Source organism: Triticum urartu, chromosome 4A, assembly GCF_056163025.1.
Source record: "Triticum urartu cultivar PI428250 chromosome 4A, HENAU_Tu73, whole genome shotgun sequence".
Taxonomy (NCBI): Eukaryota; Viridiplantae; Streptophyta; class Magnoliopsida; order Poales; family Poaceae; genus Triticum; species Triticum urartu.
The window spans coordinates 70,383,572-70,399,526 of record NC_141876.1 but is presented as its reverse complement, the minus strand read 5'-3'; positions in this window follow the sequence as shown (position 1 = coordinate 70,399,526).

The following is a 15,955-nucleotide window of genomic DNA, read 5'->3' as shown; positions in this document are numbered from 1 at the left end:
TGATATGAGTAAACATGAGACCTAAATGTTATTGTGAATATCGTTAGTTCATAATCTTTGCTGAAAACTTGAATGCTGGCTTTACATATTTGTAACAACAAGAGCAAATAGAGTTTGTAAAAGTTTTTCTTTATCACTTTCAGTTTGTCAACTGAATTGCTTGAGGACAAGCGAAGGTTTAAGCTTGAGGGAGTTGATACGTGTCCATCGTATCTACTTTTCCAAACACTTTTGCCCTTGTTTTGGACTCTAACTTGCATGATTTGAATGGAACTAACCCGGACTGACGTTGTTTTCAGCAGAATTGCCATGGTGTTATTTTTCTGCAGAAACAAAAATTCTCGGAATGACCTGAAAATCAACGGAGAATATTTTTGGAATATATAAAAAATACTGGCGGAAGAATCAAGGCCAGGGGGGCCACACCCTGTCCACGAGGGTGGGGGCACGCCCCCTGCCTCTTGGGCCCCCTGGTGCTCCACCGACGTCCATCCTGACTCCATATATATTCACATTTGGGGAGAAAAAAATCAGAGAGAAGGATTCATCGTGTTTTACGATACAGAGCCACCGCCAATCCCTAAACTCTCTCGGGAGGGCTGATCTGGAGTCCGTTCGGGGCTCCGGAGAGTGGAATCCGTAGCCATCGTCATCATCAACCTTCCTCCATCACCAATTTCATGATGCTCACCGCCGTGCATGAGTAATTCTATCATAGGCTTGCTGGACGGTGATGGGTTGGATGAGATTTATCATGTAATCGAGTTAGTTTTGTTAGGGTTTGATCCCTAGTATCCATTATGTACTAAGATTGATGTTGCTATGACTTTGCTATGCTTAATGCTTGTCACTAGGGCCCGAGTGCCATGATTTCAGATCTGAACCTATTATGTTTTCATGAATATATGTGAGTTCTTGATCCTATCTTACAAGTCTATAGTCACCTATTATGTGTTATGATCCGTTAACCCCGAAGTGACAATAATTGGGATACTTACTGGTGATGACCGTAGTTTGAGGAGTTCATGTATTCACTATGTGTTAATGCTTTGGTCCGGTACTCTATTAAAAGGAGGCCTTAATATCTCTTAGTTTCCAATAGGACCCCGCTGCCACGGGAGGGTAGGACAAAAGATGTCATGCAAGTTCTTGTCCATAAGCATGTATGACTATATTCGGAATACATGCCTACATTACATTGATGAACTGGAGCTAGTTCTGTGTCACCCTATGTTATAATTGTTGCATGATTGATCGCAGCTAGCATAATTATCCATCACTGATCTAATGCCTACGAGCTTTTCACATATTGATCTCTGCTTAGTTACTTTCCCATTGCCACTATCACAATCACTACAAAAATGCTACCGTTACTTTTGCTACCGGTACCGCTACTATCATATTACTTTGCTATTAAATACTTTGCTACAGATATTAAGTTTTCCAGGTGTGGTTGAATTGACAACTCAGCTGCTAATACTTGAGAATATTGTTTGGCTCCCCTTGTGTCAAATCAATAGATTTGGGTTGAATACTCTACCCTCAAAAACTGTTGTGATCCCCTATACTTGTGGGTTATCATTCGTCACCATACCGATTCAACTCTTTCGGCCGTCCGATCACTTGTTAGATGTCTCAGATCTTCCAATGGTCCCACCAACTGTCGCTTGGTCATTTTCACCGCACCTTAGACTATGCGAATGACCTGCCAACATAAAAGGGTTGTTGCTCCATGATACGTCTCCAACGTATCTATAATTTTTTATTGTTCCATGCTATTATATTATCCATCTAGGATGTTTTATATGCATTTATATGCTATTTTATATGATTTTTGGGACTAACCTATTAACCTAGAGCCCAGTGCCAGTTTCTGTTTTTTCCTTGTTTTTGAGTATCGCAGAAAAGGAAAACCAAACGGAGTCCAATTGACCTGAAACTTGACGGAGCTTATTTTTGGACCAGAAGAAGGCCATGGAGTAAAAGAGTTGTGCCAGAAGAGTCCCGAGATGCCCACGAGGGTGGGGGCGCACCCACCCCCTGGGCGCGCCTCCCTGCCTCGTGGACAGCCCGGAGACCCCCCTGACTTGTTCTCAACGCCAAAACCTCTTATATATACAGAAACTTCCAGAAAGAAACCTAGATCGGGAGTTCCGCTACCAAAAGCTTCCGTAGCCACCGAAAACCAATCTACAGCCGTTCCGGCACCCTGCCGGAGGGGGGATCCCTCTCCGATGGCCATGTTCATCATCCCGGCACTCTCCATGACGAGGAGGGAGTAGTTCACCCTCGGGGCTGAAGGTATGTACCCGTAGCTATGTGTTTGATCTCTCTCTCTCTCTCGTGTTCTTGAGGTGGTATGATCTTGATGTATCGCGAGCTTTGCTATAATAGTTGTATCTTATGATGTTTCTCCCCCTCTACTCTCTTGTGATGGATTGAGTTTTCCCTTTGAAGTTATCTTATCGGATTGAGTCTTTAAGGATTTGAGAACACTTGATGTATGTCTTGCATGTGCTTATTGATACGTCCATTTTGCATCATGCTTTTATATCGATATCTATTGCATTATGGGTTGTTATTACACATTATGTCACAATACTTATGCCTATTCTCTCTTATTTTACAAGGTTTACATAAAGAGGGAGAATGCCGGCAGCTAGAGTTCTAGGCTGGAAAAGGAGCAAATATTAGAGACCTATTCTGCACAGCTCCAAAAGTCCTGAAACTTCACGGAAGTTATTTCCAGAATATATAAAAATACTGAGCGCAAGATGTACCGGAGTGGGGCCACCCACTAGCCACGAGGGTGGGGGGCGCGCCCTACCCCCTGGGCACGCCCCCTGCCTCATGGGCCCCCTAGTGGCCCTCCGATGCCCATCTTCTGCTATATGGAGTCTTTCATCGAGGAAAAAATCATAAGCAAGTTTTCGGGACGAGACTCCACCGCCATGAGGCGGAACCTTGGCGGAACCAATCTAGGGCTCCAGCGGAGCTGTTCTGTCGAGGAAACTTCCCTCCGGGAGGGGGAAATCATCACCATCGTCATCACCAACGATCCTCTCATCCGGAGGGGGTCAATCTCCATCAACATCTTCACCAGCACCATCTCATCTCAAACCCTAGTTCATCTCTTGTGTCCAATCTTTGTATCCAAACCTCAGATTGGTACCTGTGGGTTGCTAGTAGTGTTGATTACTCCTTGTAGTTGATGCTAGTTGGTTTACTTGGTGGAAGATCATATGTTCAGATCCATTATGCATATTAATACCCCTCTGATTATGAACATGAATATGCTTTGTGAGTAGTTACGTTTGTTCCTGAGGACATGGGAGAAGTCTTGCTATTAGTAGTCATGTGAATTTGGTATTCGTTCAATATTTTGATGAGATGTATGTTGTCATCCCTCTAGTGGTGTCATGTGAACGTCGACTACATGACACTTCACCATTCTTTGGGCCTAGGGGAGGCATTGGGAAGTAATAAGTAGATGATGGGTTGCTAGAGTGACAGAAGCTTAAACCCTAGTTTATGCGTTGCTTCATAAGGGGCTGATTTGGATCCATATGTTTCATGCTATGGTTAGGTTTACCTTAATACTTCTGTTGTAGTTGCGTATGCTTGCAATATGGGTTAATCATAAGTGGGATGCTTGTCCAAGTAAGGATAGTACCCAAGCACCGGTCCACCCACATATCAAATTATCAAAGTACCGAACGCGAATCATATGATCGTGATGAAAACTAGCTTGACGATAATTCCCATGTGTCCTCGGGAGCGCTTTCCTTCATATAAGAGTTTGTCCAGGCTTGTCCTTTGCTACAAAAAGGATTGGGCCATCTTTCTGCACCTTATTTACTTTTATTACTTGCTACTCGTTACCAATTACCTTATCACAAAACTATCTGTTATTGATAATTTTAGTGCTTGCAGAGAATACCTTGCTAAAAACCGCTTATCATTTCCTTCTGCTCCTCGTTGGGTTCGACACTCTTACTTATCGAAAGGACTATGATAGATCCCCTATACTTTTGGGTCATCAAGACTCTTTTCTGGCGCCGCTGCCGGGGAGTGAAGCGCCTTTGGTAGGTGGAATTTGGTAAGAAAAAATTTATATAGTGTGCTGAAATTTACTGTCACTTGTTACTATGGAAAGTAATCCTTTGGGGGGCTTGTTCGGGGTATCTTCACCCTGACCGGTAGAGCAAATAGTTGCTGCTCAACCTACTGGACCTACTGAAAATGAAAATGTTTGCTTCAAAATTCCTTCATGTATGATAGAGAAACTGCTAGCTAATCCTTTTGCAGGAGATGGAACATTGCATCCCGACTTACACTTAATCTATGTGGATGAAGTTTGTGGATTATTTAAGCTTGCAGGATGCCCGATGATGTTATCAAGAAGAAGGTCTTCCCTTTATTTTTGAAGGGAGATGCATTGACATGGTATAGGCTATGTGATGATATGGGAATATGGGACTATAGGCGATTGAAATTGGAATTTCACCAGAAGTTTTAACATATGCATCTTGTTCATCGTGATCGTAATTATATATATAATTTTTGGCCTCGCGAAGGAGAAAGCATCGCTCAAGCTTGGGGGAGGCTTAAGTCAATGTTATATTCATGCCCCAATCATGAGCTCTCAAGAGAAATGATTATTCAAAAAAATTATGCTCGGCTTTCTGACAACAATCGCTCCATGCTCGATACTTCTTGTACTGGTTCCTTTATGATGAAGACTATTGAATTCAAATGGAATTTATTGGAGAGAATTAAACGCAACTCTGGAAATTGGGATCTCGACGAAGGTAAGGAGTCAGGTATAACACCTAAGTTTGATTGTGTTAAATCTTTTATGGATACTGATGTTTTCCGTAAATTTAGCACTAAATATGGACTTGACTCTGAGATAGTAGCTTCTTTTTGTGAATCCTTTGCTACTCATGTTGATCTCCCTAAGGAGAAGTGGTTTAAATATAATTCTCCCATTTAAGTAAAAGTAGTTGCACCTATTAAAGTTGAAGAAAAGACTATCACTTATAATGATCCTGTTGTTCCTACTGCTTATGTTGAGAAACCACCTTTCCCTGTTAGAATAAAGGATCATGCTAAAGTTTCAACTGTAGTCAACAAAAGTAATATTAGGACACACAAACCCCCTGAGCAAGTTAAAGTTGAACCTAATATTGCTATTGTTAAAGATCTCTTGGCCGATAATATTGATGGGCATGTTATTTACTTCTGTGATGAAGCTGCTAGAATTTTTAGGCCTGATACTAAAAATAAACATAGACATGTTGTAGGCATGCATGTTATTTCTGTTAAAATAGGAGATCATTGCTATCATGGCTTATGTGATATGGGTGCTAGTGCAAGTGCAATACCTCATTCCTTATACAAAGAAATTATGCATGATATTGCACCTGCTGAGATAGAGGAGATTGATGTCACAATTAAGCTTGCCAATAGAGACACTATTTCACCAGTTGGGATTGTTAGAGATGTTGAAGTATTGTGTGGGAAAGTTAAATATCCTCCTGATTTCCTTGTTCTTGGTTCCCCTCAAGATAGCTTTTGTCCCATTATATTTGGTAGACCCTTCTTGAATACTGTTAATGCTAAGATAGATTGCAAGAAGGATGTTGTTACTATTGGTTTCGGTGATATGTCTCATGAGTTTAACTTCTCTAAATTTCGTAGACAACCCCATAATGAAGAATTGCCTAGTAAAGATGAAATTATTGGTCTTGCATCTATTGTTGTGCCTCCTAATGATCCTTTAGAACAATATTTGCTAGACCATGGGAATGATATGTTTATGAATGAAAGAAGGGAAATAGATGAAGTATTCTTTAAACAAGGACCCATTCTGAAACACAATTTGCCAGTTGAAATCCTAGGGGATCCTCCTCTACCCAAGGGTGATCCTGTGTTTGAGCTTAAACCATTGCCTGATACTCTTAAATATGCTTATCTTGATGAAAAGAAGATATATCCTGTTATTATTAGTGCTAACCTTCCAGAGAAGGGGGAAGAAAAATTATTGAAAACTCTGAAGAAGCACCGTGCTTCTATTGGATATACTCTTGATGATCTTAAGGGCATTAGTCCCACTCTATGTCAACACAAAATAAATTTGGAGAAAGATGCCTGCCGGGGTGCTGATCCATGGGCACCTATGGGACCAGCGGGCCGGGTCCCTTTCGGTTCGGCGGGGGCGGAGATCGTGCAAAGAGCAAATCGAGGCGAAGCACGCGAGCAATTTACCCAGGTTCGGGCCGCACGGATGCGTAAAACCCTACTCCTGCTTTGTGGTTTTGTATTGATTTCTAGCTCGGGAGCGCGGAGTGCTACAGTACACACCAGCGGCTAGCAAGACCGAGCATGAGTGTTCGAACTGGCTAACCCCCCTCTACGTTGCACACGGGCCTCCTTTTATACGCTCAAGGGGCTACCGACGGGTGGCAACGGAGGTAAAGGGCAAAAATGGAAAGGTGTTGTGGTAGGCACAGCTACCTGCTACAGTGTATCATACCTAACCCTGACGGCAGGGGACAAGGGTCTTAAATGCCTGTCTGTGTCGCCTGAACAGTGCGAAAAAGGGACCGCCAGGGACGCCACCGTTCGCCACGATGGCGATCTTGTCAGCGCCGCTTGCCACCGCACGTCCCTAGCTGCACAGCCTTCCGCCACGTACGCCTGGAAGGGCCCCAGAGCGACACGTTGGTGGATATGCTAGAGCGCAGGCGCGGAGAGGTGGCTTGCCGCGGCAAGCGCCTTGCCGCGGTCGTTGTCTTGTCGCGTCCGGGAGCTTGTCGCTCACCAGGTCTTGCCGGAACGCGTGGTGCGCCGCGGCAAGTTCCTTGAAATGCCTTGAGTGGCCTTCCCGGCAAGCTCCTCTTGCCGGGGTCTTGTCTTCTCGACTTGGACACTTTGTTCTTGAATGGCTCCAAAGGAACCACGGAGGATCTTGACGGTCACCCGGCAAGCCTTGCCGCGGGATGCTGCGACTGCCCGTGCACAAGTTCGGGATACTAGGGTACCCCTACTCTAGTACACCGACAGGAGCCCCCGGGCCTGGGCCATACACGGTGCCGAGCGCTGTTGGGCCAGGCCCAAAATAGGGCACGGGCACGCGCGGCCTAGGTTACGCCGTATCTCACTCCGTATCCACCGCGCCCTCCCCGAACGGCACGCGTTGAATGCGGCGTCGTGGGAGAGGTCGTGGGGGTTTCTTTATTCGGAAATGCGGAACGTCCGCCCCCTCCCACTTTATAAGCAGGGGAAACAGGGGCAGTTGGCCCACTCGCCCGTTGCCGTTTCCAATCTCAGAAATCTCCGCCGCTCCCTTGCCTCCCCAAAGCTGAGAGAGAGAGAGCAGCGCTCCGCCCCCCATCGCCACTAGCACCACCAACTCCGTCGACCTCCTCCACTATTTCCGCCATGGCTCCAAAAGCCAACAAGGGGAAGACCGTGAAGACGACCGAGGCGCAGCGGCTCGCGGCGCTGCGGAAGGAGCGGTCCGTTTCCCCCCCCAAGCTCGGCGCGAAGGAGCTGAGGGAGAACTACTATCTGTTCTGGTCGGCGGAGACGCGCGCGCATCCGCGCACACAAAGGTTCTCCCCGCCGCCGCTTGGAAGAAGGCTCCGAATGGGTACCCCTTCTTCGCATTGTTCTTCTATTGCGGGCTCTGCCCACCCTTCTCTGATTTTTTTTGCGACATCATGAACACCTACGGATTCCATCTCCTTGACTTCACCCCCAACGCCGTCCTGACAATGGCAGTTTTCGCACACCTCTGTGAAAACTTTGTCGGAGTCCTTCCCAACGTAGCCCTCTTCCGCCACTTTTTCATACCCCGAGTAGAGAGAGGAGAGCCTCTATCCGGCGGGATTTCCTGGATCTCAAGGCCCGGCAAGAAAGAGACCTATCTGGAGGGAGAATTCCGCGGCAAGTGGGAGGAGTGGAGAGCTGATTGGTGCTGGATTGACGAGGAGAGCCCGCAGCCATTTACCATCCGACGCCGAACCCCAGTAGCACGCGGCAGCGATTGGAGTGACATGGCTCCGGAGGACGCCAGGCTGAAGATTGCCGTCACCAGGATCCTGCGCCTGAGGCTTGCCGGGCTTACTGTTGGCGCTGTTGGCGCAGACTTCCTTCGCCACTGCATCACCCCCCTGCAGGAACGGGGGAGGCCCACTTGGGAGTTCAAGAACGCGGCAGACATCATGAGGCTGCGGCCAGGCCTCAATTACAACTTCACAGTCCTGGAGCTCAACGCGATGCTGCAGGAGCTGTTCAAATATGACCCCCAGCATCCCGAGGTGTTCAGGTTACCGGGGGGAGTCGTGCCTTTGTGCAACAATTCCACGCTCGACCGCATCCGTGCAATGATGCCGGAGTGCGACTCGCACGGGATTGTGCCAACTTGGCAGGAGCCTGCAGACGAGGTCGTGCAGCAATTCTTCGACGACTTTGTGGAAGTGCCAATCCGCCTCGACGAGAAGGATGGCCTCACCCGCAACACCACGGATGCGGAGATGGCGCTCATCGCCACTAGGCTGGAGGAGGTAGCGGCAGCCGCAGCCGCGGGCGAGTTCGGGTTCACTGTGGAGGAGGCCGATGCAGCAGAAGCGGCAAGCCGTGCCGAGCGAGGGGAGCCTGCCGGCAAGAAGGGGCTTGCCGGGCAAGACACCGAGCTGAGCGAGCCCGCCAAGGACACGAGCGGCTCGTTGCAAATCGACTCTTCTTCCACCTCGTCTTCAGACAGCCCACCAGAAGCAGAGCCTCCGTCCCCGCCAAGAAGGCGTCTCCGCAAGGTTGGTGATGTGGCGGAGCGGCAAGCGGGCCAACAGTCGCCACGCCGCGTGACACGCTCGACCACGGCAAACACCGTTGCCGCGGGAGCGCCTCATGCTACGACGGCAACTGGAGCGGAGTCTAGCCGGGCCACCACTTCAGTCCCTACCGCTACTCACGCCGCGCCGACAGCCGGAGCGGGGTCGTCTCAGACCGCCACCACTGCTCCCGCCAAGCGGCCAAGGGAAGCTTCTCCTCCGCCTCCTCGCGCCGGGCGCGCGCCAGGCTTCGACTTCTCCGCGTTAAGCTCCGACGAGGAAGAAGAAGAAGAGTAAGCTTCTCTTGTTGTACTTGCATTTCTTCAACTCTTGCTGTTAGTCTTGTTTCTCACTTGCTTTTCCCTGAATCTGTTCCTCTTTAGGACTCTGGCCCAGAGAGCAGCAAAGAGAGCTAAGGCCCCGGTGATCATCATCGAGGACGAGCCCACTGTGACAACAGGTGGCGCGCCCGAGACAACCTTGCCGGAGCCGGCGACTTTCCTCCATGGCAGCCCCCAGCGTAAGTGTGTGAATTATTTTCTGTGGCGAGGCGCGCATGGGTACTTGTCTTTGTTGATATCTGCTTGTTGACTTGTGTAGGAGCCGAGCAGCCCCACCAGGAGCCAAGGGAGAATTCTCCGGCAAGGGAAGGCTTCCCGGTGAGGGAGAAGTCTCCGGCAAGGGAGGGTTCTCCGGCGAGGACAGCGCCAGCGGCCCCCGACGACGGAGACCACGACCGCAGAGCTTGGTGCAGGTACTCCCCTTGCTTCAAAACTTCTCTTGGATCCTTCTTTTCTTGATCTTTATGGGTTTCCGCTGGATTCTGTTTGATTCTTCTCCCCTTTTCCGGCCGTCAGATCCATCCGCTGCGGAGCAGATGGAGACAGAGGTCGCCGCCGACGAAGCAGCCGGTGCTGGAGACGCCACCGGCGCAGAGGCCGCCAAGGCTGACGCCGCAACAACTGGCGAGGAATCTGGCGATCGTACTGACGTCCCAAAGGCCGCAGGAGCGCCAGGCGCTACACCGACCGCCGACCCATCCACCGAAGCCGCAGCGCCAAGTTCCAAGGAGCCCCAGCCGGGCGTTTATTTGAAGGCCGGCGATGACGTCTTCATCAATCTTCCCTGGGCATCAAGCTCCAGAGCGCCGGTCGAGGGGGAGGTCTTCGACGGAGAAGTGCTCGCCTCCGCGGGGCTGAAGCTGGTCGACGCGCCAAGCAGCAGCAGCAACGAGCCCGAAGAAGAGCGGCTGCTGCGCAGGTTGATGTCGCTCTACCGCGCGCGACAAGCCAAGCTGGAGTCCCGCAAGGTGCTTGTCGCGAAGGCGGGAGCAGACATTGAAAAGCGCGCGGAAGAGCTCGGGGGTTTCCACCGGGAAGCCCTCCGATCCCTGGCGGAGGAGCGGGAGCAGCTCGCTGAAGCGCGGAAGGTCTTTCTCCTCGAGAAGGCTGAAGCCGAAGAGCGCCAGCGACTTGCCGCTGTGAAGCTAGCCGCGGAAGAGGGCGAGCTGGCGCAACGGAAGGTCAATCTCGACGCCTACGAGGAGGAGCTTGCCTCGCGCGAGGAGAAGCTTGGCGGAGCCCTCAAGCAAGCGGAGGACGCTGCCGCCGCCGTCGAGGCCGCCAAGGAGGAGTTGAAGACGAAGGTGGCCCGGCTGGAGGCTGATCTCTCCAAGAAGGGCAAGGAGCTCAGCGTCGCCAAGGCCTCCAACGTGGATCTTGAGTTGAAGCTAACCACTTTGACCAAGACTCTGGACAACGCCAAGAAGCGGGAGGCGGCCTTGAAGGAGGAAATCAAGGCCGACAAGGCGCTGCTGGAGAGCGCTGCCACCGCCCAGAACACCTTCAGGGAGACTGTGACGCACTGGACGGAGAGTCTGGTGAACGCCGCCACAGATATCGACAAGGAGCTGGCACAGCTGGGGATGGAAGATCTTGGGTATCCCTCCGACGACAACCTCCAGCCCAGCGCCAAGCTCGTCCTATTCTTCAAGGGCGTGGCGACGGCCCTTCAGCGACTCCGAGAGAGGATCCCCAAGCAACTAGCTGACGAGTCGCGCGAGATCTGCGCAGGAGCCCTCGAGAAAGTGTTGATGAAGGTGGCCTTCCGCAATCCGGGCCTCCGCCTCACCAACATCCTCAGGTCCTTGCCGCCAGAAGCTGATCTGGAGGAGCTCAAGGCCCTTGTCGCACCCATTGTGGACAAGGTGAGCGGGATCAAGCGGGTCGAAGGCGATCGCGTAGATTAGGCCACTCATTTCTTCTTTTCTTGTCGCTGCCCATCATGTCATGAAAACAATCTGTTAGAGCTGTGACAAGCTATCTTTGTAATGTAACTTGATTGTGGGCAATGATTGCAACGTTACTCCCTTTACTTGATTCCTCCCCTTGTATGTTTTTGCCCTACGCTTTTAGGGAACTTGCCGGTGCAGGCACCTGAGCCGCGAGCGCTGAGTGCGGAACGTCAGCAGCCTGCTGGTGGTGCCGCTACCGGCAAGAAACCTTGTCGCAACTAGTTGCAGCTCACTTAAGTTGCTGAGCGAACTTAAAACAAAGTAAGGGCGCTAGCGGCTCACTTAAGTTGCTGAGCGGACTCAAAGCAAAGTAAGGGCGCTAGCAGCTCACTTAAGTTGTTGAGCGGACTCGAAACAAAGTAGGGGCGCAACTAGCTATGAGTTGGTTCCTCCGTGCACAGGTTTCCCATACAAAGTGTGGTCGTTCAAGGGAGATAACTTAAAATTTTAAAAAAATTGATTGCTCAAACTTTGGCAACTTAGCTTTTCTGTTGTTTGCTTCCCAGCAAGGCGAAACTTTCTTGAACGACGCCTGGCCCATACCATCCATCGTCTTCTCCTTCCCCCCCCCCGGCAAACTTGTGGGCGAGGGGAACCTTGCTTTCAAAAGGAAGAAGAGACAATACAGATATGGAGCTTTACGGCTCGTTATTGCTTACCATGGAGTAGGTGCTGCACAAAGTGTCAGATCATATATGCCAGAAAATAGAAAGCATAAAATTGACAAAATGTGCGGAGCACATGAGCTTTACTTATGCACGGGATCTGCGCCCGGCTTTGTACAAAGGGTTACATGCAACAGCGGCAAGACTTGTACAAAAGGTGGTTGCTGGAACAGGTTCCGACAACCGCGCCTTACGGGTAAAACTTACGAAGATGCTCAATGTTCTAGGAGTTGCTCACCGGAATGCCATCTTCGGTCTCAAGGCGGACAGCGCCAGGCCTAGTGACTCGTTTCACCCAGTAAGGGCCTTCCCACTTCGGCGTCAACTTGTTGGAATTCTTGGCGGACTGAACGCGCCGAAGAACAAGGTCGCCTTCCTCGAGACCTCTGGCGTTAACTTTGCGGCTATGGTAGCGGCGCAAAGCTTGCTGGTAGCGAGCAGCTCGCACAGCATCCTGAAGACGGTCTTCCTCAAGGAGCAGCGCGTCATCTTGTCGCAGCCGCTCTTGCTCGAGCTCATCATAAGCGAGCACTCGAGGTGACCCGTATACGAGTTCCGTGGGGATAACTGCCTCTGCTCCATAGACTAGAGCAAAAGGTGTCTGTCCAGTGGCTTGATTTGGCGTCATTCAGATCGACCAAAGAACCACCGGCAGCTCCTCGATCCAGTTTCTTCCGCACTTGTGCAGCCTGTCGAAAGTTCTGGTCTTGAGCCCGCGCAGCACTTCAGCATTTGCCCTCTCCGCTTGACCGTTGCTTCTCGGGTGAGCAACAGAGGCGAAGCAGACCTTGGCGCCAAGATCTTGGACGTACTGTGTGAAGGTGCGGCTCGTAAATTGCGTGCCGTTGTCGGTGATTGTCCTGTTAGGGATCCCGAAGCGGCAAACAATCGACCTGAAGAACTTGACTGCTGACTGTGCTGTCACCTTCCTCACTGGTTCCACTTCCGGCCACTTTGTGAACTTGTCGATTGCAACGTACAAGTACTCAAAGCCCCCGACAGCTCGGGGAAAGGGGCCAAGGATGTCGAGCCCCCAGACCGAAAATGGCCAGGATAAAGGGATCATCTGGAGAGCTTGAGCTGGTTGGTGTATCTGCTTGGAATGAAACTGACACGTTTCACACTTGGTTACTTGTGCAGTTGCATCCTGGAGGGCTGTTGGCCAGAAGAAACCTTGCCGGAAAGCTTTACCGACAAGTGCTCTTGCGCCAATGTGGTGACCACATATGCCTCCATGTATTTCTGCCAACAGCTTTTGTCCATCTTCCCGGGGAATACACTTCAATTTCACATCGTTGAGTCTTCTTCTGTACAGTGTCTTGTTGACAAACTGGTACATACTTGACTACCGGGCTACTCTCTCCGCTTCTTCTTGCTCTTCGGGAAGCCCTCCTGTCTGAAGGAAATGGACAATCTGCTGCGCCCATGCTGGAGCTTGTGGCTCGACAACAAGGACTAAAGGCAAATCTGCTGCTGCGGGAACATCCGCTTCCACGGCAAGAACCTGCGGCTCTGTCGGAGCTTGACGTTCCCCGACAAGCTTGCCGGAGCAAAACTTGTCGGGAGCTCCTGCTTCAATGGAACAAACCCTAGGGTCTGCCGGAGCAGACTGCTCCTCAGCACTCTTGGCGTTGATCTTGGGGACTGCTGCGGGAATATCCGCTTCTACGTCAAGAACCTACGGCTCTGCCGGAGCGTGACGTTCCCTGGCAAGCTTGCCGGAGCAAAACTTGTCGGGAGCTCCTGCTTCAACAGAACAAACCCTAGGGTCTGCCGGAGCAGACTGCTCCTCAGCACTCTTGGCGTTGATCTTGGGGACCTTCTTGGCGGCGGCTTCGGGAAGCTCTGCCGGCAAATAGTCACCAGAAACCAACTTCCTCTTCTTGCTCTGTCCAGTTGATGGCGTTACGGACGGCTGAGTCAGCTTGAGCACAAAGATCCCTGGTTCCACAGGTAACTTAAGTGCGGCACACTTTGACAGGCCATCTGCAATGGCGTTCTGAGCTCTTGGAACATGCTCCATTTGTAGGCCGTCAAAGTGTTCTTCTAGCTTTCTCACTTCGTCGACGTAAGCTTCCATCAACAGACTCTGATAACTCTTGTTTACTTGGCGGACAACAAGCTGTGAGTCACCCCTGACAATGAGCTTCTTGATCCCAAGGTCTGCCGCGATCCGGAGACCGGCAAGCAAGCCCTCATATTCTGCAGTATTGTTCGTTGCTTGCTCCTTGGGGAAGTGCATCTGGACTACGTACTTGAGGTGCTCACCGGTGGGTGCGACAAGCAGCACGCCAGCGCCGGCGCCTTGCAGCGAAAAGGCACCATCAAAGTACATCAGCCACTCTTTGCTTGCTTCCTTGTCGGGGATGCTCGTTTCTGGAATTTCTTCATCTGGTGTTGGCGTCCATTCTGCTATGAATTCTGCCAATGCTCTGCTCTGGATAGTTGAAGTGCTTTCAAACTTGAGGCCAAAGCTTGACAGTTCCAGTGCCCACTCAACAATCCTGCCTGTCGCTTCTGGATTCTGCAGTATCCTCTTCAGCGGAAAGCGAGTGACAACTGTGATCTCATGTGCTTGGAAGTAATGGCGCAGCTTTCTCGAGGCCATGAGAAGGCCGAAAAGCAATTTCTGCACACCAGAGTACCTTGACCTAGCCCCCTGCAGAAGGGAACTGACAAAGTAAACTGGGCGCTGCACCATCTTCTTGTGTATCTCGTCGTGTATCTATGCAGATCCATCTTTGTCGGGACCAGAGCTTGTCGGGGAAGCTCCCTGCTTGTCGCTGGATGCGCTTGCCGCGGTTGCTGGCTCGTCATCTGCCTCCCTCTCTGCTACTAATGCAGCACTAACCACTTGATTGGTTGCCACTATGTACAGCAGCAACTTCTCTTGTGGCTTAGGTGCGACAAGTATTGGAGGGGAGGGACAGGTATCTCTTCAGGTCTTGCAGCGCAGCCCCCGCTTCCGGAGTCCATTTCATTGGACCTGCCTTTTTCAATAATTTGAAAAACGGCAGGGCGCGCTCAGCAGACCGAGAGATAAACCTGCTGAGAGCAGCCACGCAACCGGCAAGTTTCTGTACATCCTTGACGCGCTTTGGTGCTTCAATCTGCTCAATGGCCTTGATCTTGTCGGGATTGGCTTCAATTCCCCGCTGAGACACGAAGAACCCGAGAAGCTTGCCGGAGGGAACTCCAAACATACACTTCTGTGGGTTGAGCTTGAGGCTGATCTTGCGCAGATTTGCAAAGGTCTCGTCTAAATCTTGAATCAGGGTTGCTCTGTCCTTGCTCTTGACCACTATATCATCCATGTAGGCTTCCACATTTCTGTGTATTTGTGGCTCAAGAGCAACATGGACTACTCTTGCAAATGTTGAACCAGCATTTTTTAATCCGAAAGGCATCCGTACGAAACAGTACGTGCCACATGGAGTAATAAATGCGGTCTTCTCCTCATCCTCTTCTGCCATGAAGATCTGATGATATCCTGAGTATGCGTCAAGAAATGAAAGCAAATCACATCTGGCTGTGGAGTCAACAATCTGGTCAATGCGCGGCAAAGGAAATGGGTCTTTGGGACAAGCTTTGTTAACATCGGTAAAATCGATACAAAGTCTCCATTTCCCGTTTGCCTTGCGCACGACTACAGGATTGGCCAACCACGTGGGATGGAGCACTCCTCTGACAAGGCCTGCTGCTTCCAATTTCTTGATTTCTTCTGCAATGAACTCTTGGCGCTCCACTGCCTGCTTCCTGACCTTCTGCTTGACGGGCCACGCATGAGGACAAACGGCAAGGTGGTGCTCAATTACTTTCCTGGGAACACCGGGGATGTCAGACGGTTGCCACGCAAACACGTCAACATTCGCCCGCAGGAAAGCAACGAGCGCGCTTTCCTATTTAGGGTCGAGAGTGGCACTGATGGTGAAGGTACCACCAGTGCCGTCCTCCTTGGCGGACACCTTCTTCGTCTCTGGCGGAGCTGCCATCGTCTTCTTGCACTTGCCGGTGGAGCTCGATGGTGCGTCCTCAACGGCAGCGCAGCACTCCGAAGAGGTGCGCTTGCCGGAGTGGGCATCAGAACTCTTGCCGGACTTGGTCTTCTTCCCCCCGGGAGCTTCAGCGGCAAGTGGATTGCGATCTGTTGTGGCTGC